Here is a 17,319-nt window from a genome sequence, read left to right on the forward strand (position 1 = left end):
AAAATTTCAGGGCTACATACATTCGAAGAAGGGCAACTTTTCTGTTAGAATTACAATATCAGCATCACAAGAATCGATGACGGGGTTCAGATCGCCACGTGTAAGTATAACGCTTATATTCGTAAAAAGAGAAGAGCTGTTTTCTTTGCGCATGCGCCTAGTCACTGCCCCTGACGGATCGTTTTCGTTCCTCAAGAGCTGCCGATGAACCATTTCCATTATCAATTTTAAAATTTGACGTAGATTGTGCGAACGTGGAAATATGTCCATACACGCCATTATCGCTATGGCTGTACCCACAGCATTTGTCGTTCGTGTGAAGCGTTTTGTAGCGCGGTTTGAATACGCACTTGCTCATTTTACCGAAGTCAGCGAGTTTTAGGTGCGGAGTACCTTAGGACCGCAGAATGTCCGTCCGCGTCCGTGCGCATAGCATTTACAATAGCAGAAAATCACACAGGCACCAGCAGGATTCGAGCCTGTGACTGGTAGACCACAGAGAGTTAGTGCCAGTCGTCTTACCCATTGGGCTACGACCATTTTTTTAATTTAATGCCAGGCTTGCACTTTACAACATAATACATGCAGGGTTCAACACGTGTATGACACTAAGCTGAAAAAACGCCACCAACCCGACCAGGGCTGGCGTTGTCACTTTAAAAAGTTTTAACGCTGCCAGTGACTCGACACTTGAAAGCCATTCCGGCACACATTCATGCAATTTGTTCTTCTATATACCTTGAAACATATTCACCGAAATATACCCGCGTCGACCGAGCGTCTACATCGCTGTAGACATAAGCCGAGCGTGTTCGCCAAATACTCTGGAGGCCCAACAACATTATCATGTCCAATGGCATACCGTCATCTTTTTTCCACTGCCAGGTAACGAATTCCGTGTGGGCTCAGGGGGAGCTCTTTACGCATAGTCCTCCGAAGAACGTCCCAGAAGAAGACACCTTCCAAGCAGTGTAAGAAAACATGATCTACTGTTTCGGGCGCTTTACACAGTGTACAGTGCGTACCCAGGGAAAAAACAAGGCCCTGTCTGCCATCCATGTCTTCGTGGTTAATGTGTTGGTGTGAAGTTTAAAAAAGAAAGACCTCACCCCTGACCGTACTAACATTTTCTTCACCCGTTAAAGAACGTTTTCCGCAGGGCCTCCAGCGTATAAGGCTCGGTACATAGGAACAGGGAGGAAAACACTACATGCATCATTATACAATTTCCTCTGTGCAACAGTACTCAAATACTCTTTTGAAAAACGCACGCTCAGAAACCTCACCGCGTCGGCTACTTCCTTTAAATAGCCGTGGAGCACTCATGCGGCCGCTCGTCACAACGAAATTGGACAAAACTCGTCCGAGTCGGAACTGACAGACAGTCCTCAAAAAAGGATCGCGCACATCGCTAAAAAATAAAAACCTGCTAACAAGCTGTCGCACGAACAAGTGGGCCAGCCCCAGCCCAGCCTCTTGAACTCGCCTGAAAAGATTTGTTCGGCTACTTCTCTCAAAACCTGAGGTCCAAACAAATACCGCGTACACCCGGTGAAGTTTCTGCACATTCACTCGCGAACAATGTAGAACTTGCATCACATACCCCAATTTGCTGGCTAGGAAAACGTTGCATGCGTTTGCCCTTGCGAACATAGATAAACCAGAGCCCCTCCAATTGTCAGCCTTCTCGCGCAGCTCTTGAGCTTGCGCACGCCAATATGGCTCACTGTCTCTATAATACTCCAGTGGAGCGCCCAAGTACTTGACGGGATGAGTAACCCAATTGATGCATTGGGCTACGACCGTGAGTTAGTACCCGGGAGTCAAACGGCTTACTACCTCGCCTCTAACGGTGCGGAGTACCTTAGGACCTCCCAATGTCAGGCCGCGTCCATCCGTGCGCACACCACCATCAAGGAAAAATCAAGCGAAATTTCATTTGAGCCGTGAGTTCCAGTTTCATTTAGGGAATAATCAAGGTGTAACTCACGGCTCAAATCGAATGACGGACGGGGCGCAAATCGGATGTCACTCGGGGCGCAACTTGGATGTCATTTCGAGTCCCCGTACTCCGCACCCTCGCCATCTCTCCACGGAGTGGAGATGCTGCCGTTTTTATTCTTGCTCGTCGCGTAGGAAAGGAATAATCGTCACGAATTCTAACACTTTCATTTTTAAGTTTTGCACTAGATAGCAATAGCATCTGCTTCAGCTTGAACGAGGAAAATTTTGTGCAATCACTGGCTATTCTTTTTTATCAAAATATATGCCAATTTTACGCACCCGTGGTATCATGTCTTTAAATACTCATAGTGTTAATGCCTCAGAAATTGCATTCCCCACTTTATTTGGCGTATCCTCCCACTTTTCCAATGGTTCATCTTGTATGCCATAAAACGGAAGATAGTCTCGTTGCATTCTGTGTTCGAGGTCAGATTGATCGTGAATTAATCTGGCATTTCCTTTAGTGAGTTCACTGTTAGCGGTCTCAAGTGCGTCAGTTTGTGCTGTAAACCATTAAAGCCAGATGTTTTGGCCTCGACGTCCGAGAGTCGTTTATCAATATCCTTGCCGCTGGCCTGAATTGATTCCTGTTTGTTCATTACCTCATTTACAGTTGTTATCAGATTTCCCTGAGCTTTTTCCATTTTCGTGTATGGTCATGGTGAACATGCGACCGGGCTCAGTGGGTTCAGTATCACCGGTACCTTCTTGTGAACGCTTGGGTAGACCTGTGTTGAGCTCGATGTCACCGGACAATAGCAGCAGCTCTCTACTAACATGAAAGCACTGCAGCGATATCGAAAATATCACTTCAGCTCGTGGGAGCAGCAGTAAGCAAACATTGTCGGATTTCTTGGTGTGTAAGGACGTTAACAGACGCCCATCGCTTACAACCCGCATCACAATTCCGCTCCCATCACTGAAGGGCTGAGGCTTCCATGCGGTGCATTTATCCCAATCCTGCGTTGGCACTGGGGATCCGGTCGTCTTGTACAAGCGAGGGAACTTTCAGCACTGCTGCACTGGAGGCACGGGGTGAAGCCGAACTCGTCATAGTGCGGCGCTGACGGGATCCCAGTATTGCGCTCAGGCGATGTAACTGCGCGAACTGAAGCCACGCAGCAACCTGCGTGAACAGACGCACACAGCTTGAAAGCAGCATCACAATGCTTCTCCCGCGCCCACTTTTGTTCACAGGACAACTGCAAAAACGCAGATGACGCTTTGTCACAGAAGGGGGTACTGAACGCTTGCGCCTTGAAATATGCACTTTACAAAGCGTATGTTTTTACTACAGCATACACACACCGGTGTTAATGATGGATCTTCTCTCTTTGGTGGCCGCAGTAGCAACATCTTTTTACTTTTCATTGACGGCGTTGCTCAAACGGGTTCTTGGCAACTCCTAGACGTACTGCTACATGTGGTTCCTCTTTTTCTTCTGGTCAGGTGTCGCTTCGTTCGTCCTCCCGACAAGAAGTGGGGAAGCCTGCAGAATGGGACCTGGAACGGCATGATTGGCATGATAGTGCGTAAAGTACGTTTCTGCAAAGCATTCCCGCAGTTGTTCTTCCTTGTCGAGAACATGACCTTTAGGAGTGGGCTAGTTGGTGTTGCACTATTGAAAAATTTATAGCGCATGCGGTCAAGGACAAGAAAGGAGAGCCACCACGGAGCGCTTTGTGGTGTCTGTTCTTTCTTGTCTTTGTCCGCATCCGCTATGAATTTTCTGACAGTGCCTTTAGCGCGGTGCCGGTGTCCGCAACTTATAAAAACGAGTAGCACAATTCTTTCTTGGGCAAAGAACTATTTATGTTGGTGTTGGCACTCAGTATACAATTCTGAACTACCACGCCTTCAACGGAACGTTTATAAGCAGGAGCAACTTTAGTGAGGCGCTAAAATCTTTTAGAGCCTTGCAACATGCAACAAAGCTCGGAATACTCATCTGGAACGGTTTAAAAGGATAGCTCTTGCCACACACTTTGGTTCTGATAGCCAGCTTTATTTATGATAGCATGATAGCGGGTTACTTTCATGCTGTGATGCTTACCCGCTACGGGATGATGCCTTCAATTTTTTCCTTGTGAAAACTAATCTACTGCAACCACCTTGACGCAGATGTGTTTACTGACGCGCACACAGCTAAATAATGTGAGCGTAAACTGTAATTATGTGTTTGATGAATGCACTGTTTGTTTAATGCGGAACTGGCGTTGCGTGCCTGTTGCAATTCTTTTTCCCCACCCCTGTGACCGATCGGGAGGGCTGAAAGTATTGAAAATAAATAACTAAATAAAGGAATGAATAAATATAATAGTTTGTGCCGCCGAGCCTAGTTTTGCAGGGCGTTTTCTCTAAGGCACGGTGACATGTAGCCATAGCCAACGCAGCGACTCATTGCTAAACGCAGCTTCATCGTAGTCATTATTCATTCCAAGAGCTGATAATTTTCCCTACAGTACCAAGGCCTTGTGGGCCCCTCACATTGACAGGAACATTTGTTTTCACTGCTTCAATGCATACATTTCTTCTTCTTCGCAGGAGGCTGACATGGCGGCTGGTGGCATGAGCGTCCAGGAAGACCGACACTCATGGGCGTTGCTTTCGAGCCCCTACCTACTGGATAGAACCACGTTCGTGGTCCGAGCTCCCAAGAAAATTCCACGCACCGCCGTGCTATTCAGGCCTTTCTCCTGGTGTGTAAGTGGGGGAAGGCTGTCTTAAAAAGGGTATTGCCACGTCAGCGTGCGTCAGCGTCCGCACTGCTTTAAGGCGGAGCTTTCTGCGGCTCTCCTCGCGGTTTTGCGGTGGCTGCTGGTGGCAGTCTTGCCACCTGCGATTTGTCTTGCACCACAAGATTAAGGTGGCCCCCCTTGTGCCGCGCCCGCGGGCCGGCGAAGCAACTTTGAAGGGTGCCCGGGGAATCGGACGAGATTACACTGGCACAGGCGTATCACGCCCGAGGCCACAAAGTGGCTGATGGCAAAGAAGGCCCGTTCACACTTGTATCATTTTCTGCACTGGGAGGTGGCGGCGTCTAAACACCGTGGTGGCCAGCAGGAGCGTCGTCGTGGTGCAAACAGCGAATGTAAACGTGACGGTCGAGGTGCACCACATGCTTATGACCTTTCTGAGCAACATTTCTGACGACGACTAAATCCACGTCCACCGTAAAACCAGGAAGGTGATGACGTCGGTGTACAAGGACACGTGTAAAGCTTCACTTCACGTCAATTCCCACCCACGTGTGAAATCCCCCAATCCGCCAATCTGAGGAATCCGCCAATCCGCCAGGTGTCAGCAGATTTTACTTAGGGTCATAGGTGACAAGTCACCTCTCCGGCTTTCGCCGTATTAAACCAGACAACTGAGGTTGGCGTCCACATAGGCAACTCCACCCCACCAGAAGAAAGAACCTAGAACTTGCCTCAATTTTACCTCACGTTTAGCGTCACTACTAACTCCATCTCACCTCAACCTAAAGCAGATTAAGAAAGGTTTCTCGTTGATTTTGATGAAGTTCGTAGCTTTCGGCGAAGATATAGAGAACTGAAGAGCATGTCAAACAGGTACCTACCTAATAGTGTGTAGGTACCGATCGGTTTAAAGCATAGGTATTTTCACACCATCTCCTGGCGCATTGCTGTCTGCACTGATGATATGTGTTCCTTTACCGGAGTGGTCTTTACAAAGATGAATTATGTAGTGAAAGCACCTTAATGGCCTCTTGCCAGTTCGTTGAGTGTCGCTGTCGCATTTCTTCACACTGGTAGAAAGGCATCCGCTTGGACTGATCCGTGTTTCTAGGGCTTTTATCTTGAAAAACGTCTCCAAGATCCGCATTAAAATTCAAAGAGAGATAACGAGATAATATGGATACTACTGAGACGGACTTATGAAGTGATGCTATTTACGCACTGAGAATAATCAGAGAATGGAGCCAGGCCGGTTCGCCAAGTAGGCAGTCAGGTACTTCATCCTTTTTTTATATCAGATGTGCAACATCATAGCAATCATAGCAAACATCATAGAAACTGTCCCGCCAGTAGAACCTTCGCCAATTCATCTTGGTGCTCGCTGCGGCAAATTTCCCCGGTGTAAATAAATCCCCCAGCGAGTCAAGGACTACGAGTGCAGCGCAGCTTAAGGCGAGCAACATGACCCACTTTCGTCTCGGGGAAGCGGTGCTCGAGGATCGTTGCCTTTTCTCGAAAATAATTGACGTCGCTTAGTTGACTGGGTATTACGAATGGGCCAGAGCACGTGGCTGACAACTTCGTACTGAAGTCCCTAGCCAGAGGAAGTCGCCGAGAGCATGTAAAGCTGACTGGTGGCTTTTGCCATTACGTGCCTTGGTAAGAGTTTGAGAGGGGATCGAACGCAGACGTGTGAGACGGCGGGCCTCTTCGGCTCAATACAGCGTTGCGACAATGGACGTGTCCTCATGCTCCGAAAAAGGCAGCACAGTGTCGAGAAAACAGCGGGGTAACGCGCGTGCAGCACAAAGAAAAGGGAATATCCTGTGCGTTCCTGCTTCGCCGTGTTATCATACGTGGTGAATCGCAGCACCGCATCCTAGTTTTCTGGCCGGAAGCTACATGCATGGCAAGCATATTGGTCAAAGTGCGGTGTGCACGTTCGGTGAAGCCGTTAATGTGAGGTTGGTAGGGTGTGCTGTTTCGGTAGTCACAACTACAACGCCGGAGCAGTTATTCGACAATGACGCAGTAAACTCTCCTCCTCGGTAAGCAGTAATCACGCGAAAAGCACACTGGTATAAAATGATGCAATGCAGGAATAACTGCGCAACATCAGTGGCTGCAGCTGAAGCAAGAGTGGCCGTTTCAACACACCTGGTCAGGTAGTTCACACAGACTATAATCCAGCAGGAGTTTACCGATGATTTAGGGAAAGGACCAAGCATGTCAACACCAACTTTCTAAATCGGTGCGCTATAAAGTTTTACCGGTTGTAAAGGGCCAGACAAAGAAAGTATCGGATGCTACGGCGTGTGTAGAGCTGGCATCTGGCGACATACTTGTGCATCTCTTTCCATTCTTTCGGAAAAGAATGAAGTGAGGTGCTCCGACGTGACGTCGTCATGCATGGTGTGCAAGTTGTTTTGCTGGAGGCTCTTCCGGATCACAAGGAAGAAGCGGGAAACTTTACAGGAAGCGTTTTTCTTCTAAAGCAGACGTTCATGCACGATGAAGGAGGGGTGGATGGGGAGAAGAGCAGAGAAGCACGATCAAATAGGGGCTGCAACAATACATCTTTTCTTTGCTCTTGCTGGAACACTCGGCGTGGAGAAAAGATGCCGAAATTGCGGTGAGGCCTTCATCTTGGTCTTCAATTTTTGTGATTGGTTAAGGAATCGAGACAGTTAGCATCGGTGTGGTGGCGACAGCTTTTTTAGACACTTCGAAGTGGCATCCTTGAAGGCGCAACGAGAAATGCGCAGCCGACCAGATGGATCGCGTAGTCGGGCCAATCAGCACAGTGAATGATGATCAGTTACGATGGTGAAACGACGGCCATACAAGCATGGGCGGAATTTGTTGACGGCGAACACGACCGCAAGGCATTCCAGCTCAGTGACTGTGTAATTACACTCGGTTTTTGCGGCAGTGCTACCTGCGTAAGCAACAGGTGGGCTCCGTTGTGAATGTGACAAGCACGGAACCCATTCCAATGCCTCTAGCGTCCAAGTGAACTTCCGTTGGCGCCACCATGTCAAAGTGGCGCAGAACAGTGCCAAAAGTCGGGAAAGTTTTAGCTGCTCAAAAACATAGTCATGGTCAGGAGTACACTCAAATGGTGAGTCTTTACAGAGCAAGGGAGTCGGAGGATGTGCCAGCTGTTCAATTTCGCGAATGAAGCGTCGAAAGTAAGAGCACAAGCCTAGAGAGCTCTGAATATCTCTTAGAACCTCCATGATCTCCATGATTTCTTAGATTTCATGATTTCTTGAAGTCGGGGACAGCGGCGATATTGTGCGGGTCCGGCCCATTACCGTCTTCGTCCGCGAATAAGCCTAGCACGAGTGTTTGGCAGTCCCTGAGATGGCATTTTTTCTAAAGACGAGAGCAACTTTTTTTATGCGGTTAAGCACTATGTCAAGGCGCTGGTTGTGCTTTTCGAGAGCCATACCGTAGATAATCAGGTCGTCTGGCGCATATAATCACATTAGCACATGCAAATGTCCAATTTCAAGCCGCTAAAGGCAGTGTACATGAAACGCTGGAACGTAGTTGGTGCATGACATAACCCAACCGGCATGACATTGAATCCAAATAGGCCATCTGAAGTTACAAAAGCTATTTATAGTGCAGATCGACTGAGGAGAACAAAAAATTAGCAGTGGCTGAGCGAGGCTATGCTAGGATATACGTAGCGTGAGCTAAGGTTCAGCAATCCAAGCCAATCCAGTCCAGCCCAGTCACTGCTCCTCGCGCATGCGCAGCACGGCTCTCCAGGAGCCACGCGAAACGGCTATCTAGCCGCTCCGGCACACCGTCAGACGTGGCTACTGAACAACAGAGGTGCACAGCTGGGCACGCGCCGGCGCCACTGCGTCTGCCGCGGCTATGGCGTCACTCCTCTGGAATGCGCAGACCAGCGAATATGCAGACCCAATTCTCTACACACTCGTACTCCAGTTAGATTGGATCAGGGTCCACGCGAAACTGCTCAACCTCGGCCAGTGTAGCTTACGCTACTATAATTGCTCTGGTTTGCTTTGGTTAACCCTAGTTGATAGCGAATGCTTCACTGCCCCGGCTAGGCCTAGCGCATTGTTGAGAAGTGGTCGAGGTGTGGTTTCGAAATGATATACAGACATGATTACAATGAATACACTGATAAGTCATCATCTTTTCCGCCTCACGGCGTTTTTTAAGCCTCGCCGCTGTACGACCGACCACCGCTGTATGTTCGTCTTCCTCCATCGCACACAACTCTGCCCCGCGAATGGCCTCCTGGCCTTCCTTTGCGGTGCGCGCTTATTGCTGCGGCGGCAGCCTCCTCGCCTTCCTCTGCCAAGTGGTGACACGGGTTTTACGCATGTATCCGGTCCCTCCTCGCCTACCTCTCCGCTGCCGCCTATCTCTCCCCGCCTTCGGGGCGCTGCTCTGTAACGGGCGCTCCGCGAAGTGGGGACACGGGTCTCCCGCACGCCTCGGTTCCCTTCTCGCCTATCTCTCGGCGAAAGGGTTGCAAGCTGGGCTAGTTAAAAAGACACATTCTTGGGTGAAACCAGCGCGAACTTAAAAAGACAAAGGAAGTGGAACACAAGTTGTATCAACGCGCGTTTGAGAGAGAATGAATTGTCATTGAAGGGGCTCGTTACGCCTATCTATCTTCACATTGTACAAGGTGCAACGGATGTGAACCTAATTTTCCTGCCACTGACATTTTATTTAGGCACTGTGAACAAACGCCCCCGAAATTATGGAACCGTTCCATAGCAGAAAGAGGAGACAAGTGTGTCAGCCAAGCAAGCGTGTGTCTTTATCCCAAAGAGATTGCATATCTGCGTGGGTCTTGACTGTAGCTGGTATCTATCTAGTTGCCTTATCACCGTGGCTTTTGCAAACTTGTTTCACTTATGCGCAGTGCTTTTTATAGATTTGTGTTAAATGTTTATTTTCACCCTTCTTGATGTTAAAACTTTATTGTTAGACCAGCGGCTGTCCTTGTGTTCCCCTTCCTTTGTCTTTGTTTAAGTTCGCGCTGGTTTCATCCAAGATTAAGCCTATCTCTCCCCGCCATCGGGCCACTGCTCCGTGCCGGGCGCTTGCGGAAGGGTGTGTGATGACCTATATCTCTCAAGGTCAAGACTGGTCACCCCGCGATGACTGCCCGAGGTAGAGTAGAGTAGCTTTCGCTACAAAAAATGAGGCGCAGCTTTCACTAGTGCTGCAAGGCTATAGACACAGCGGAATTGATCGGCACCTACCTGAACCTGGTCATGTGTTGCACAGTCATGTCACGGCTTCACGATCGCCGGTGAAGCTCGGAGGGGCCATGCCTAGGCTAGCGAAGCGAGCGCAAACCATGCACAGCTGCGCCAGAGCTGCTAGGCAATGCGTGGTGACGTCATCTCTCCGCGAAGATTTTTGTCGCGAGCGACGGATAATGCTTGACTTGAACAACTGCGCTATTAAGAAAATCTCAGGTACTATTATTCGGTCTTCTCACGCTGAAAAGAAATATAATGTGCATAATTTACATAGCAGGAAAGGGAACAGTAAAAAAAGGAGGAATAAACATTTATTTCCAAAAACGGACGTTCCAGTCCTTGTCGGCTTCCTCAGTCCAAGAAGCTGTGGTCGTCAGCGGCCAGCGCCTCCATGGTTGTTAGCCAGAGCTAGACATCCAGGGTCGGGTTAGACAGCAGGGCCTCCCAGGATGGTTGAAGTGTTGGTAGTGGCCACGGAGCTGGTCTGGGTTTGTTGGGAGAGTCCAGTACCATGGGTTGCAGCGTGTTAGGTTCGTATTCGCAGTACTGGCATTGAAACTGGTAGAGTCCCGGGTGCATCGCATGATGTAAAGGGCCATGCTGGTACGTGTTGGTTTGTAAGCGGCGCCAGGTGGTAGATTGTTCGCGGTCATGCTGGTACGTGTTGGTTTGTAAGCGGCGCCAGGTGGTAGATTGTTCGCGGTCGACCTTGTGATGTGGAGCAGCGTGTAGCTGTCGTTCTTTCCGGTAGTGTTCGAGGCGGTCCCGATATGTGTTGGGTATTGCCTCCGTAATTTGAGTTGCTGGCACTGGAAGAGCGGTGGCAGGGAGTGCGCGGTGTATGTGTCCGCGGGCTGCGGCGTGGGCCGCTTTGTTCCCCTGTACCGCTGCATGTTCCGGCGTGAATACGGCTCGGGTGTCTTGTAACGGCTGGTGATGCGAGGTGAGTATATGCAGTGCGCCGCTGGTGATCCCCTTTTTGTAATTGCGGCATGCCTGTTGAGAGTCTGTGACTATTGTCACTGGTTTAGTCGCAGTCGTCATTGCTATTGCTATAGCTAGCTCCTCTGCCGCCGTGGAGCTGCTGGCTCGGGTGGATGCTGCTGTGAGCTCTTCACCACGGGAATTAACTACACTGATGGCACAGCTGTTGCACTGTGAATATTTCACGGCGTCCTTGTAAAGTACGTCTTTGGTTTGTGGTATTGTTAGTTGTTTCTGTAGATACATGGCTCTTCTGCGGCGCCGTTCTGTGTCGTATAATGGGTGCATGTTGCGTAGGATGTGTAATACGTAGATGTTTTCTCTGATGTGGGGTGAGATGTGACTTGGTTGGTTTGAAGCATCTTCTAAGGGGTAGCAAAGTCGGGTGAGGAGCGCTCTTCCGGTGGGTGTTAATTGTAGACGGCTCATCTGGGTGGCTTGTTGCGCTTCGACTAGCTCTTCCCAGGTGTTGTGAATTCCAAGTTTGAGAAGTGTGTCAGTTGATGCGGTTGTGGGGAGTCCTAGTGTCAATTTCAATGCCTTGCGGATGACAATATTATTATTTTTGCTTTTGTGCATGCTTTAGACGTAAGTAGGGCGTATTGTACGTTAGGCGACTGTATATAAGTGATTGTATATTTTTTACGCTGTCCTTGTTTTTTTTTACTCTATGTTTTTTCCGCTGGTCGGGGAAATAGGTCGATAGGTAGCGGGAGAGGAAGGGTCCTTCCCCTATTACAGGAAAGCTACAACTATAGCCTCCCTCGAAGACTCCAGATCGACCAAGCGGGCCTGATTGAGGAGGTTTGTGGCTTGCTGATTACTTTTTACCTCAACGAGGATTTCTCCAGTCCGGAGCTTTTTACCTTACATGAAGCACCTATGATACCTTCAAGAAATTCGGAAATCAGGAATACGGACATTGAAGTGACGGGTCTTTGTGAGTCAACAAATTAGATCACAAGGAGGCGAGAGTAGTTGTCAGGCTTAGTAAAGATGGTTGTAGAAAGGTGTGGAAAAGAGACTTCACTGCGGCCCTTTCCATTAACTGATCAGGTCTTTTCGGGGGTTTTCAATTTACCATAAGGCATATACACGAAGCAGGGAACGGGGGTACTTTCTGCTCTGACCTTACCCTGATAGTCAGAGGGGTCTTGGAGCTCGCTCACTCGCGTGGAGCGATTGAGCCCATCGGCCGGAGCTTGATCACGGCTCCGAACGCCACCGTACCGTTCGTGGTTTCTTATCCTCCACCTGTAAACACATCGTCCCGTTGGGTTACAACTTATGTTTGTGGGCTCGGGGTGTGCGCTGTCGTCAGTACCGTCACAAAGGTGCCCCGTGCGGGGCACTGTCAAGGAGGAGAGGATTGACTGCAAGCATAAAAGGTACGAAACATGTTTTCATCATAATCATCAGCCCATCTACGCCCACTGCAGGACAAATGCCTCTCCCATAAATAGCCAATTATCCCGGTGCTGTGCCAAATGCGACAAATTTATCCCTGCAAACTTCCTGATCTCATCTGCCCACCTGACGTTCTGCCGCCCCCTACCACGCTTGCCTTCTCTAGGGATCCACTCTGTTATTTTTAATGACCAACGGGTACTTTGCCGTCGCATTACATGTCCTGGCCACGCCTATTTCTTCTTAATTTTTCAAATATGTCCATAACACGCGATTGTTCCCTGACCCACTCCACTCTCTTCTTGTCCCTTAGCGATAAACATATCGAATTGCATTCCATTGCTCGCTGAGTCATTCTCAATTTAAGTTGAACCCTCTTAGTGAGCCTCCAGGTGTCTGCCCGGTAGGTGAGTACCAGCAAGATGCAGCTGTTATACACTTTCCCCTCCAGGGACAATGGCTGCCATTATTATCCTTCTAATTATCTCTACCTCATGGCTGGGATCCTGGGTCATTACGTGGCCTAAATGGATATCTTCGCTGCTCTCCCGAGTCTGTTGAACATTAGGTTAGTTTTCTCCGTATAAATGTTCAGGCCCCCGATTCTATTCTACTTGTCCACAGCTATAAACATGCTTTGCAATTCTTCCCCCGAGGTATTTAGCAAAGCAACATCATGAGCAAATCTGGGGTTACTGACGTATTCTCCATTAACCATTACGCCCATCTGTTCCCAATCCAATGTTCTTCCTCTTGTAAACTGCTCTGAATAAAGTTGGGGAGATTGTCTCGTTGTCTGACCCCTTCCTCATAGGTATGTTACTACTCTCCTTGTTGGAGGAATGTGGTAGCTGGGGTATCCTGTAGTATTCGTACGCAATGCTCGTCTACAGCCTGATTCCGCAATGCCTGCTGTACTGCTGAGGTTTCGACCGAGTCAAATGATTTCTCATAATCTCTGAAGGGGCTGACTATACTCCGCACATTTCTCTATCACCTGATTGATCATGTGAATATGGTGTATTATTGAAAAGCCTCTACAAAACCCTACAGGGCTTTGAATTAAATGCAAGAGGGCAAAGCACCTAGTGAGGATCAGGTAACAGCAGCACTCTTGATGGATGGCAGGCAAATTGTACTAAAAAAATGGGCAAACCTGTATACGAAATGCCTAATGAGAGCGAGTGTAACGAAGTCTTGGAAGAGCGTGAACATAATTATAATCCATAAGAAGGGTGACATGGAGGACTTGAAAAATTACAGGCCCATGAGCTTACTGTCAGTCGTCTACAGGGTACTTACCAAGGTAATCGCTAACAGAATTTCCGCCACCGTAGATTGCAGTCAACCTAAGGAATAATGTTGCACTCCACCTGAAAACACATCACCAAAACAATTTTTTGTGAAGTTTCAGAAAATATAGTTGGAAATGGCAACGTAAAAAACTTTCCGTAGTCCGCCGTATTGAGGGCAATTTTTATCTCGCCAGGTTTTATGGCATACCAACCAGCTTGTTCAAAGTTGTGCGAAACGCCAAGATCAGACTTTTGAATGTATACCGATAACTCCATCCAGGTCTGGGTGGGCCTGCTGTCAGCTATGGCGACCTCCACGTTGCTCCTGATGCTACGAAACATGTTTGAAAAAAAGTCGGCACACTCTGACGTCAAGCCCTCGGAAACCTTCGTCGTCACCTTTGAACAGGTCCTCAGACTGCTCATCGGACAAGGTTGGTGTGCCTTCGGGAAATTTTGTTGTGGCTAGCGCATACACGAAACGTGGATAGCATAAGGGTAATTGTAAGGCAAAAGGAAGGTCCGTTTGCTCACGCTTGCTTCAGGTGCTGATATAAACCATTTAAACACGCTCACAAGCATGGACTCGCAAAAATACTAACAAATTGGTTTCCCTTTACTTCGAGGTACGGTAGTCGCATTCAATATGAAACCTTTCAGAAAGATATTCTCTCGGTAGATGTTCTTAAGGCGCCTGAAGGCTAACATGGTCTGTCAAGCTTTGAAGGAATGTCGCGTTAGGTATGGTATTAAATAAGTACTAAAGGGCAGGATGAGTAGTTTACTTTTTTAAATTTTTTGTTCGCCATCTATTATTCAAAAAATACGTAAAACAAACTGTTGGTCCCATAGCCACGCAAGCGCTGGTTGTCCAGGTTTTTGTGGACGCCGGGGCATACGACTGCTTTGTTACCACGGCCTTGACGTGTCCCTCCTACCCTGCCCTAAATCATTGCGGCGCGTACGAGTCACTCCGTGCACTCCCAAGCCTGCTAGCAGTACTTACTGCCATTCGGGATGGCCTGCAGGCGCTTGCATCGACTTTGACAACTGGGGACAAGCTGGAACTTTATACTGACTCAACGGCAGCGATTCAGGATTTGCGTAGCGTTGCTCGTTGTACATGCCTGGCCGCACGCATTCACGAGACTATGGACACTTATCCGTGCCCTGTCCGCGTGTTGTGGATTCGCCCGGACATGATTCCTGCCCGCACAGCGGCGGATCGCGCCTGCCACAACGGCCACTACCACTTCTTCCAGTATCTACCATAGAACTGCTGGTGGAAAAGCGAACCCTCCGTCTTGCCGCGGATGATTTACTTCCACCGAGTGGAACTGACCTCCCCAATGGGCTCGCTCATTGGGAGGATTTCGTGCTGTGGAGGGTTCTTATTGGGGTGGCGTTATCCCCAGCAGTTACCCACGCTTTGCCTGCCCGATGTCTTTCGCCGTTTACGGACACTCGCCCTTTCTGTGTGCTTCCTGCGTCAGAAGCTGACGTTGTAACATTTGCTGTGGCTTGCCCACGCCTTAGAGACGCCCGAACGCAACACCCCCGAGACACAGCGCTCCATCCTGGAAGACCCCCAGATCTCAAGCGCTGGATATGGGGGCCCCAGCACCGGTCTCTTGGATTTTTGCGGGTGACGGGAGCAGTGTTGTACATATTTCATTTCATTTCATTTATTATACCCTTAAGGTTCCGGAGGCATTACATAAGGGGGGGGGATAACAGGGTTTGCAGGAGTACTATTGAACGAACACAAAAAAAGACAACAAGAAAGTGAACATGAAAGCCGGAAAATACAAAACAAAGAATACATGGCTTGCACTGACGTCACGGCGAGGAACTCTGGGATGCCAATTCGCCATGCCGGTGCAGTGGTGCAGTCAGCCGTAGCAATCGTGCGTCCACTGCCAGCGCGTTGCAATGGTGATCTGTGAATTGTTGGATGCTCGAACCGTACATGTTGGACCAAATCAACAAACAAAAACTTTTTTCGCCTTCCGAAGGTAATGGAGCATCAGGGCGACCGCACGAAAGAGCTATGAGTGAAACGACGCAGTCTGTGGCTGGCGCGGATAAACCGCGCCGATCTCAACACCAAGAGGACTGGCATACGTGTTTGTGGCGCACACTTTGTAAAGGTAAGCCATCGGCGTGTGCGCGATAATTATTTATCTGTGAGACTTGGAAGCACTACGGAGAATCTCGTTTTTAAACATGCCCTTGCGTCCGTAGGCAGACCGTCACAGCTGTGGGAGGAGGCGGACCCCGACTGGGCCCCGACGCTGTTACTCGGCTACAGCGCGATACAGGGAGATCCCGAACACCACGCTCGCGCAAAAAGACGACGGAACCAGGCCCGTGCAGCTGACGCCGAGCGTAGAGCCGAGGCAATGGCAACAACACAGACGACCCATCCGGACGCAGCTGCCGTTTCTTCGTCGTCGCCGGCGCCAGCCGAAGACGGAGTCGGGGTAGAGAACAGTGACGAAACAGGTGAGCGTTTTTTCGTCAACACGTAAATTTGGGCTTGTTGGTTCGAACTGTGAAACATGGTTAAGTAGCGCGATAAAAACGGGACAAAATTATAACACAGGACTAGCGCTAGTCCTGTGTTCTCTACTTTCGTCGTCGTGGTTTGAAACCGAGCGTGTCAAAAGTGGAGAGAAAGTTTTTTTTGTATCCGGCGGAGTACCTCAGATGTTGAATTTCCGCATGCTTATTTGCCAGTCCCGTCGCCAATAACTCCTCTCCGCATCTCAAGTGAATTTTTCGCGCTGCTTGATCATCCATGCAACAACTTAATTTTGTTCCAGGGATGGCAGTCCAGACAGACCTGACAATGAGTGACATTGAAGCCATGGAGATGGAGTGCTTATCCCTAAACGAGCGCCTCTACGCTGCGCGAAATGAAAACATGCTGCTGGAGCTGACTGAAGATGCCCTGAAATGTAGCGACACCAATGTTGTGTACTACACCGGCATGGCGAATTTTCAGATCCTTTACGCACTGTTCAACGTTGTAGCGGGGTTTGTGTCGCATAACGCTAACAGCAGCTTGCTGAAGTTTCAGGAGTTCCTGCTTTTCTTGATGAAGTTAAAGCTACATTTGCACATCACTGACCTTGCTTTTAGGTTTAACGTGTCAGAGGCCACAGTGTCGCGCATATTCGACAAATGGCTGCATGCTGCCTACTGCCGCCTTAAGTCTCAGATATTGGCGCCGCCTAGAAGTGTTTTGCAACGCACAATGCCTCAAGCCTTCTACGATTCTTTTGGGGAAAATGTTGCAGTCATCATTGACTGTTTTGAGATAAAGATAGAAAGTCCTTCATCATACTTGCCCCGAATTGAGACGATATTTGATTTGAAAGTATTTGAAAGTATTTGATTGGCATTGCACCTCAATGCATTGTTAACATCATCTCTGAAGGCTTGGGAGGGCGTGCTAGCGATAGACCCATAACAGAGCACTGCGGTCTTTTGGACAACTTCCGGGTGACGTAGTTCTTGCAGACCGAGGGTTCAATGTGTCTGAAAGTGTGGGCTTCTACTGTGCGAGACTTCAAGTGCCAGCGTTCACCAAGGGCAAGAAGCAACTGTCGGCAGCAGACGTGCTAAGCACCAGGAAACTAGCCAATGTCAGGATTCATGTCG

General features: G+C 48.9%; 1 pseudogene; it reads left to right on the forward strand.

Annotated features, from left to right (window-relative positions):
- The first annotated feature begins 15,585 nt into the window (after nt 1-15,585).
- On the forward strand, nt 15,586-17,053 carry LOC144152917 (uncharacterized; annotated as a pseudogene).
- The last annotated feature ends 266 nt before the right edge of the window (nt 17,054-17,319 follow it).

Source organism: Haemaphysalis longicornis, unplaced genomic scaffold (assembly GCF_048455015.1).
Source record: "Haemaphysalis longicornis isolate Haplotype H1 unplaced genomic scaffold, Haemaphysalis longicornis Haplotype H1 scaffold_1, whole genome shotgun sequence".
NCBI classification, from domain to species: domain Eukaryota; kingdom Metazoa; phylum Arthropoda; class Arachnida; order Ixodida; family Ixodidae; genus Haemaphysalis; species Haemaphysalis longicornis.